Source organism: Athene cunicularia (assembly GCF_003259725.1).
Source record: "Athene cunicularia isolate RWA chromosome 1 unlocalized genomic scaffold, athCun1 chr1_part1, whole genome shotgun sequence".
Lineage (NCBI taxonomy): Eukaryota > Metazoa > Chordata > Aves > Strigiformes > Strigidae > Athene > Athene cunicularia.
Genome location: NW_020799091.1, coordinates 30,916,005 through 30,925,114, shown reverse-complemented (window position 1 = coordinate 30,925,114; position 9,110 = coordinate 30,916,005). Strand labels below are relative to the sequence as shown.

The following is a 9,110-nucleotide window of genomic DNA, read 5'->3' as shown; positions in this document are numbered from 1 at the left end:
GGGGGGGGGGGAGGGGGGAATGTGTGAAACCTAATATTCATCCCTTGAATTATATTCACATCAGGACTGGATGCCTTTGTACATACTGATTTATCCCCAGTAAACTGGGCTGAGTCTGGAAGAAGAGGGTGAGGTTGTTTGCCCACTGTAGTAAATGATACCAGAAAAGAGGGATACAGCAGCATTCCTTTTAGCAAGTGAGTTAAAGAGTGCTCAGGGTAATGATGAACCACTTTCTACCAAGCCAATATCTGAAGCTGAAAAAACAGCCAGTCATTCCTTGGCTCTGCAGCAGTCTTGGAGGCTGTTATAAACAAACAGAAGCAGGGAACAAAAAATCTCCTTTGGGATACAGCTAGCCTGAAACAGATATCCATGGTGAGACACTGTTGGATAGAAGAGGTAGAAAAAGACAGCATCATGACAATGAAGACATTTCTACACCTGTTCATTAAAGATTTAGTGCAGAGAGAGTATATGCATGTGGAAACATGGCCCTCTACCATATTGTCTGAACAGAGAGTAGTGCTGCCAAGCATCTTCCTATGTGTAGTTTTGTAGTTTTTGCCACAGTTGCTAAAGCTATCAAGGCTTCTTTGTGTGGTCAGGATTTCTCCCAAGAACCTGGAAAGGTTGCAGTATTGAACACTTATGGACATGTCCCGGTTTTCCTCCCTCTTCATCCCATCTTTAAACCTCACTACAGGCATATTGTGCACTCACAAGCTTCCAATCTATCCAAGCAAGGGGTCCACAATTAATTGTGGGAGGCAGATAATGGCCACTGCATACACTAGCTATGTGCAGGACTCTAGGACCAAACTGGGTCCAGAATAATTGCAATGATGGACAAATCTGCCCTCGCCCACCACAGCTGTATTTCTGGACTGAAAATATGGAAGAGAAGCTGCTATTTGAAATTTCACTCAGCTTGGCTAACAGCCCAATTCTGCAGACTTGGAAGATTTTCTATCATAATATTTCTCTGAAGCTAGCTGTGAGAATAAATGGCATGAGGTATGTTTGGCTCAAGAGCTGAGAGTTTAAAATTTTTGAAGAATCTTTTCTTGTTTGTTATGGAGCAAATCCTAAACTTCTTACTTAGAAGTCCAGGTTCCCTGCTGCTATGGGGCCCCATCAGAACATCTTGACTAAAAGGGAGAAATGCCCTCCTTAGTGAATACTTACTAGTAACATTTCTACTCTCAGCTGTACTAATTATTTTGGCAAAAGTAATTTCACAGTGGACAAGGCAGATTGATGTAGGAAGGCAGATAGTCCTAGGAAGGCAGAGAGGACAAGTGGTGCTAAATATGGTGAAACTACTCTTTACTTATATGGCAGCCAACTAAGACTCTGGGCAAGACTGCAATGCTGAGAAGACGCAGATCATGAAGTGGAATGAACCACTTATCTTGGGTTCTGCTAGAAACGCATGGAATAAGTCAAAGTAGATTTTTTTCACAATATCTACTGTATATTTTGCTCCAACCTGCCCAGTGAGAAGTTATGAATCATCTTGAGCACTACTTCTTTTGGAGCAATAGAAATTTCTGGTATCCTTGATCCCACCTAGCACTTGGAGAGAGGTTCAGACATACTGATATTAGTAGATCCTTCAAGATTTGGAGTGGTCAGTTGAATATCCTGTTATTATCACACATCTCATAAGAAAGCATTAAGGATAAACTTCTGATCTGTGAATTTACAGTGTTTTTATTCTTTGTGGGCAATGCCATTAGTAGACAAAGTAATGCCATAAGCATAGCTTACAAGATGGGCAACTCTGCAGACACAGCACAAAGATCTGAAGGGATCCTCTTCTAGATATGCAAGATATACAGACCAAGAGCCCTGTATGGTTGTGCCAAAATTCCAGGCCCTAAAAGCACCGTACCAAAATTTCAGAGGCATGAGACACATACCAGATGCTCTCAAAGCTGAGGAAGGAGAGAGGGAGATTTCTAGGAGACACCCAAACAATGGAAATCTGGTGGCTTTGCCTAAGATGTGTTCTGACAGCGTCTGTCACAGGGCACCCCAAAAGCACAGCATCCGCAATGAAAAAACAGTCCCTTTTCATGAGTCATGGGACAGAGTTGTGCTACAAGAGCTTGCTACCCTCATGGCTCTTAAAAGTCATAGCTGTCTACCCTTGGACACTGTAACACCCTCTCACGTTTTTAGGGTGGCTGCAGCTCCTGTTTAGAAGGCCCACTGTGTGAAGTGCACACTTTTAGAAGCTATAGGAATGTCAGGATACATTCTTGTTCTAGCAAGAAGCACACTATAAAAAATTTCTTCTGTAAGCAGTCAAAATTTCCAGCCATAGCTAAGGTTCTTTGTTTCAATAAAAATCAGTGTTGTTGCAGTAATGTAGTAATTACATTCTGGGTTACTGTTTTCACAAATTATCTGGTTTAATGAACAAAGCAAAACCAACTTTGACTATTTTGTTCTCAAATTCCATCCGAGTACGCAGTTTCTACAGACCATCTCAGGAAATTTTGGACTATTTCCTACTTCCTGACTTATCCACTGTGCAAAGCAGCATTTTTAGTCTTATTTATTTATGAAGTGAACGGAGGGAAAAATTTGAAATTGATGTAGCATTTTTTTCTCCTCCTTACAGATTGCAGTTTTCATAGGTGTGTTTGAGTTGGAGACTATTTAAAATTTTCAGATTTGAGGATGGATCACAAGCAAATGTTTTGTGGAAGTCATTGTCTGTGTTTTAAATTTACTGATCAGCTGTGATTAATCAGATTAGTCCTTTGACTGGAGGAGTGTGAATTACCTTTCCCCATCTGTAGTTGCTTGCGAACTGAAAGTGGTTATGGACATGAGTTCAAAATCCTCTTGATGGGACAATAGTGCCAACAAAAAATGAATAAAAGCTTGTGAAAACAAAAGTATAAAGAGTAAAAACATTACCAAAGAGACTGTGTTTAAATATTGAAGTGAATAATCCCAGATAATTTGGAGTGGAAAATTCACTTTGTTTATAGAGAGCACAACACCTCCCATGAAAATAGGAGGATGGAGTATTGTTAGCCAAAAACCTGATGGTGGCCTGAGGACTTCACAGGAGAAGGGCAGTGCTGTGCCTTGTTCCCGTATGGGTTTGCAAAAAGCACAAAGACTGCAGGATGCAAAAGGCCATTTCCTTTCTTCCTCCATGCATAGCCTCATCTTAATGAAAGAAGTGCAAGAGATCACTAGTAGTACACTTGATCCAAAAAGGGTTGGGGAGGGAAAGCTGCAAAATGAAGTATGGATTAAAAGATGAAAGCCACCTTCTGGATACAGTCCTTCTAAGGTTTGTTAATGACCTGTGGGAGGAGGAGAGAACTTGGACACTTGCAAAATAAGATACCTTTTGAACACCCTTTTTAGCCCTCAGAGGTTATCCAGGGGAATTCACAGAATGAAAATATTATTAGAGATGAGATTCTGATGAAAATTTACCCTGATTTATCAATTATTCTGTAGGACTCCTGCACTGGAACTACTTGGGAAATGGCTTCATACTGTTAATGAAAGAAGCTTCATTTGTATCCTATCCCCTGCGTGTCTAGATCAATATTTAGCTTCTAATTCACTGTACTTCTTTGTTTGAGAGTACAGTACTCTGATGTTTCTTTCATTTTTGTTTTACAGTGTCCTCAGTATTCCTAGCTGTTAAGACAAATTAGACCAATTAGACCTTCAGTCTAATGTCCCTGTATATGCCTGTTTTCACATTTTGGCCTGCAGAACTGACAGTAGTAATTACAGTATTTTATTCACAGTTGAGCATTGCCAGTGGTTCTGATCTTTTCTTACCAGAAACTCTAGAACATCACTCTGTTACATTTCTTTAACATTTTCAAAGTGCGTTTTTTTTTTTTCCATCAAGTGATCACAGAGAAATCTCCCATAGCCTCTCTCTCGTTATTTCTTTCTTTAATGATGTGCATTGCAGTTTTCATTTTCCATTACCTAGTAGTAATTTAGCTTTTTTTCCAGCATATCTGGTATAAACTGAGAGTACAATTCAAGCCACTGTACTGGGAGCTAGATCTGGATTTTGAAGGGTGCTCTGTTAGCTGGACATTACCACCTTACAACCTAGAAAACCTATAATTTCATCAGTCTATAGAGGGACATCTTCAAGAGACCAATCTGTACTGATTACAACAGTCTCTTAATACAAGAAATTAATCCTGAACAAAACCAAGCATTTTAGTACTGTTGTGGAAGAATATGGTGGTAAGATCAGTATATGAAAGTCTCGTATGGCAAATATTTTGAGAGGGATCGTATTATTGTCAGAAAATGTGAAACAGCAATGAAGTTGAAGGTCCCCAGTATCTCAGAAGAGTTAGTTTTGTGCTTGGGAATATGCAGACAAATCCACAAAGAAAGATTCTTGGAATTTAAAGGAAATCATGGAACATACAGATTTTTCTGCTCTTTGAATAGTGGTGCCAACTCATTTGAATGCATATGCTTCCATCCATATTTTTATCACTTATTTACATGCATGGGCACACACTTTCAGCTATGCATCTGTGTTTAGAAATGCACACAAGAGCCATGTATGACTCCAAGCTTGTTTTTGTTAATATATATATATCAGGCCAGCCAGACAAATAGCAATAATATTTCTCCCGCTTGCTCATCCTTAGATGCCTCATTTACATATTTAAGCAGCTCCTATTTTCTTTAAAAAAAAACCAAAACACAAAAACAAACCAAAAAAAACAAACAAAAACAAAACCAAAAACAAAACAACAAAAACCAAACTCTGAAATGATCTGCCTAGGCTTTCACAAGGACACAAATCACATTGCTTCTAAATTTTTGCAATTCTGGACTTTCCTGAATGTGAGGCTATGCCATCCTTCATTTGCCTTAAGCAAAGGTACAGTGGGTCCAGAATGAACTATTAATTATGATCAGCACTTAGGTCAACACCATCCATAACAAAACAAAATTTGATTGAATATCAGATTTTTATATTTATCTTGTGGAGCTGACTTACTGTACCAAGCTACCTAACAGAAACAGGAATAGAATAGGATGAGGTTTGCATTGGTTTTATTTTTTTAATTAATTTTCTTTAAAACAACAAGCAGATCACAAAACTGTTAGAAGAAGAAGAAAAGAAATGGAACTAATCAAAACAGGCTGTAACTGAAAACTTATGTATGTTCACAGGATTCATTACACAGTCACATAACTGTGCAGCTGAGACCTGTGTACTCTATCTGCTTTGTACTTGCTTATGCTGTGCTTTATATAGACTGAAAGACGTACAAGGAAAGCGTTACATCCTGGATTGTGGAACAGCCTTTGTACTGTGCCTCCAACAGCAAAACACATGCTTGTACCAACATCAGATTATACCAGGAGGTGTAAATCCAGCTCAGTTATCAAAAGAAGGATGAACCCAAAATAGAAAACAAATTAGTGGCCTAGCGTAAATCTTCCCACTTCAGTAGTGCTGGATATAAATTTTCTGATGGAGAAAAAAGCTTTTCTAGGAAATCCCAGCATTTGAGCATGCAGTACTTAATCTGAAACATCTTGGTGTTTGCTGAATTTTCAAAGAATACACGGATGTTCATTGCCTGATGACCAGGGAATCAAGGATGGGATTTACTCCCGCCTTTATAGCCCTCCCTAATGGAGGATTACAGAGAAAGACAGAGCCAGACTAACCTCGAGTGAAAGGACCTCATGCTGCACAGTGAAGGGAAAAGGGGCAGCATTTAGCAGTTATATCAAGGGAAATTCTCATTCTATGTAAGGATGTTTTTTCCCTTCCCAGTGAGGGTTTTCCCCAGAATGGCAGTGACATCTCCAGCCATGGATATTTCAAAACTCAGCTGGACAAGGACTTCAGAAACCTGATCTAACTTTGAAGTTAGCCCTGCTCTAAGTAGGGCTTTGGAGCTCCAGACTAGCCTAAATCATTCTGTGAGTGCTTGACTTCAGGCAGATTAAATACTGATATTTCCCCTGGATTTAGTCAATCAAGACCTCCTTTATAGCCAGTAGAGAGAAGCAGGGCGCCACTCATTTTCATCCTAAGCTATTTAGGTCTGACAAGTTACACCTAGAAGGGCCTGTTTCTTTCCATTGACTGCAAAAGGCACCCAAACCACCTGGCTCAGGTGTGGGCACCTACACAGTAAACAACCTCATTTAGATGAGAACAGCACCTGTTTTACCCCCGAGAAGATGTTTTCGAATGGGGATCCACAACCCACAGGCTGTTTGGCCTCCAAGGAACTTTGGGGGATGTGGGAGCCACGGAAGCCTTCAGCAGATGCTCAGTGAAACTCATATTCTCACTTACATATTCTGAGTATTATTTTTTTATCTCTATATTATGATAGATCCTGAAGGGCTCTGCAAAACTCCTTTTATTGAATCAATTCAACTAAAACTGATGTTTTAACAACTTGAGTGAGCTGGTGCATACTCTGAAGAGTTTCCAGTTTGGTTTCAGTCTCATTCAGACAAAAAAAAAAAAAAAAAAAAAAAGGTTTAGAACAGAGTTGTCATCAAATTCTACTTTTTGATGGGCTTGGGCACTCACAGTGCCCAAGTGAGGGTCGAATGCTGAAAATAGGTTCTTGAAACTGTTATATTCATATTCAAATGAAATTATCACTATGTTAGTCCTGCTACCAGGTCTGCAAGAAAAGTAATTAAGAAATATTTGCATCGCAGTCAATTTGTGAGCCTGACTGAGAATGTAATAGCTAATATAGAAGGTTCACCCTGATTTGTGCATGGTTGAAAAAAGTCATTATATTTAGAGAGATATTTCCAGTGTAGTGAAAAGAAGGGTAGAGTTTAAGTACCTAACAGATACCATGCTGAACATGTGACCTACATCAGTTACCTCTGAAAGGCCGTCTAGAGGGGCTTTCTTACCAAGCTGGTTGTGAAAGGGTAAAGTTATTTTCTACAGCCAAGGAACACTCTGCCAAGAGGAGGCAGAGTCCTTCTACTGCCTTTCCTCTGAACTTTGTTTTGACTCTGACTAACACAGACTCAGCATTCACCAAGACAATGACAGTAACAGGCATTTCTTGTCAGCACCTGTGAGCAAAGACATTAAGATGCTTTTTTTTCTAGGAGGTACCGGTATGTCTCCCACAGCTGTACACACAGTTTTAATTAAGATGTGATGTTTACCACCATCTTTCTGAGCCAGAACAGATGTTGCGCTCCAGCAAAAGGCTCTTCCAAGACGAATGGAGAATTCAGTGACATATGGAAATTAATGGGATTTTTGTGGTCAAATTTATCCCAGCATCACTTGCCACAAAGAGGTCTTGATTTGTGAGTGCATCCTTTGGGGCTCTTCTACATCAGCCCGATGGTATTACTAAAATTAATGATAAAATCATTTCTCTCAAGGTGCTTAGAAACATTAGTGACTATAAATAACACCTCTGGGTGATGAAAAAAACATCTTTATGCCAGTAAGTGAACTCTCTTTCTCCTAGGTGAAGAGAAAAGTTGCATGAAGTGCTGGAATAAGCTGGTAGAAGCAGTGGGAATAGTCTTGACGGGTATTTGAGCGTGGGTGGATGCCAAACCATGCACTTCCCACCAGTGGATGAGCTGAGACCTCCATGAGAGGCTGAGGCATCACGCTGTGCTGGGCTCTGTATCCTTTGCTCCCTACATGGTTAGCCTGCACCAAAAAGCATATTCCTGAGCTCAGCCTGGCAGCCTCTGTGTTGGTAGGACCAGCGCCAGCTGTGATCTAAAAGCTGAGGACTGTGTCCGCACGGTGCTGAGTCCCAGTTTCCCCATCCTGCCTGCCAGCAGGTCTCCTCGGGGTGCATCTGCCCCAGATACATGGGTTGGAGTCTCAGAGAGCACAAGTACCAACAGCACACATGCACAATATACCATGCACCCATATCTCGGGAAACCTGCCAAAATCAGGGAGAATTTGGCCTCTTCTCTATGTGGACTCGGTGCTGAAGGAAAAAACATTTTATGGTATTAAAAAGAACAGACTTTGGTCCATTGATTCTGAAGCAGACAAATGTCAAATGTGTAAAACTAAAGGAGCACTTGTTTTGAAGACAGATCAGCTGCAAAAATGAATTGGCTTTGCTTTCCAGATCCTCCTACGAGTCCCCAGAATAGCTGGTGTGATTTGCAGTTACACCACCCTATTTCTCAGTGTGTTTTCCTCTCTTTTGTGCTAAAAAAAAAAAAAAAAAAAAAAAAAAAAGTCCTTCTCTGCAACAAGAGAAACAAGAGGCTCCGTACATTTCACGTGGGTGAAATAAAAAGGCGAGTATATGCAGGTAGGACTGTTTTCACAGCAACATGCATCCCCGACACAGGGTAAAGAAGGGTTTTGTAAATAGCCTGGTGTTCCTGTATTGACATTTCCTGCGCGGGCAGCGCTGCGGCTTTGTGCGGGCGCCTGGCGCTCACACACAGCTCCGCTCTGTTATGGAAAGCCAGGCATGCGTGAGCTGATTGCTGGAGACAAGCGAGGAAAGGGGGGACCTCGGCGAAGACGAGTCAGATGGGGACAGGGAACACTGCGTCTTTTGTGGAGTAATGTTAAGAGGGACAGGGAGGAGAGAGCGATGGTTGTACGGCTTCCCCAGGGCCGCCCCTCCCGCTCCCCAACGCGGCGTTGGCACAAGGCAGACCTGCCAAAGCACGGCAAAACGGTGCAGCAGAAAAATGAAAGCCTTGGGGTGAAATATAACTCCCGTGCAATTGTGGAATACAAGTCCTGGGGAGGAAGGGGCGGGAGCGAAATCACGCTGTTGCTGCTATGGAAACCAAATCCTCCCCATCAGAGGGTGGAGATGTGCCAAAGTCCTGGGCAGCCTGGCCGCTGCTCGCTTCACAAGCCAGCCGCCCGCCCCCCAGCTCTTCACTTCTTTCTCCTAAGACCTTAACGGTTTCAAGGCCTCGTGTACAGAAATGAAGGGTTACAAAACTATAACACCGTTCAGCAAACCTTTCTGGCAAAATCTATTCAGGTCTTTCTCTGAGAAATGCCAGAGGCCTTTTCATTATTTGCCATTGCAGGAACGTGCAAGATTTTTTTTGCCCCCCCCCCCCCCCCC

The 9,110-nt window shown here is 41.5% G+C and overlaps 1 protein-coding gene across 1 annotated transcript in view; it reads right to left on the bottom strand.

Moving 5' to 3' along the window:
* Window positions 1-9,110, bottom strand: part of CCDC122 (coiled-coil domain containing 122) — a 38,028-nt gene that overhangs the window by 26,239 nt on the left and 2,679 nt on the right. The window lies entirely within an intron of this gene.